This window comes from Mauremys reevesii, linkage group 3 (assembly GCF_016161935.1).
Source record: "Mauremys reevesii isolate NIE-2019 linkage group 3, ASM1616193v1, whole genome shotgun sequence".
Lineage (NCBI taxonomy): Eukaryota > Metazoa > Chordata > Testudines > Geoemydidae > Mauremys > Mauremys reevesii.
This window is the reverse complement of record NC_052625.1, coordinates 69,568,245-69,568,690: the sequence shown is the minus strand read 5'-3', so window position 1 is coordinate 69,568,690 and position 446 is coordinate 69,568,245.

The following is a 446-nucleotide window of genomic DNA, read 5'->3' as shown; positions in this document are numbered from 1 at the left end:
CCGGGAGCCAGCGCCCAGACCCCGCCCTCCAACGCGCCCCCAAACCCCGGCCCCGCCCCAGCCTCCTGTCCCGGGACTCCACCCTCGACACGTGCCAAACACCCCGCCCTCGCTCCAGGACATCACCCCCACCAACATGGACCCAACCCCCTTCCTCAGGCTCTGCCCTGGGATCCTGCCCCGAAGCCTCTGCCTCTCAAGAGCAAATCCACTGGTTTATTTAGAGCTTTTTTTGTGTTTTCCAAGCAGCGGCGGATTCTTTTCTTTTGGAGGTCGTTGCCCACAAACTGCACCTTCTGTTTTTTAAATATAGCAGGAAATGGGAACTGTGGTTGGGCATTCCCAACAAAGGAAGCACAGGACTGACAACACACACCTACTGCTGCTTTGACTTGCAGTTGCTTTTGCCCAAACAATGGTGCCTGATGCTTCAAGTAACCTGTAGA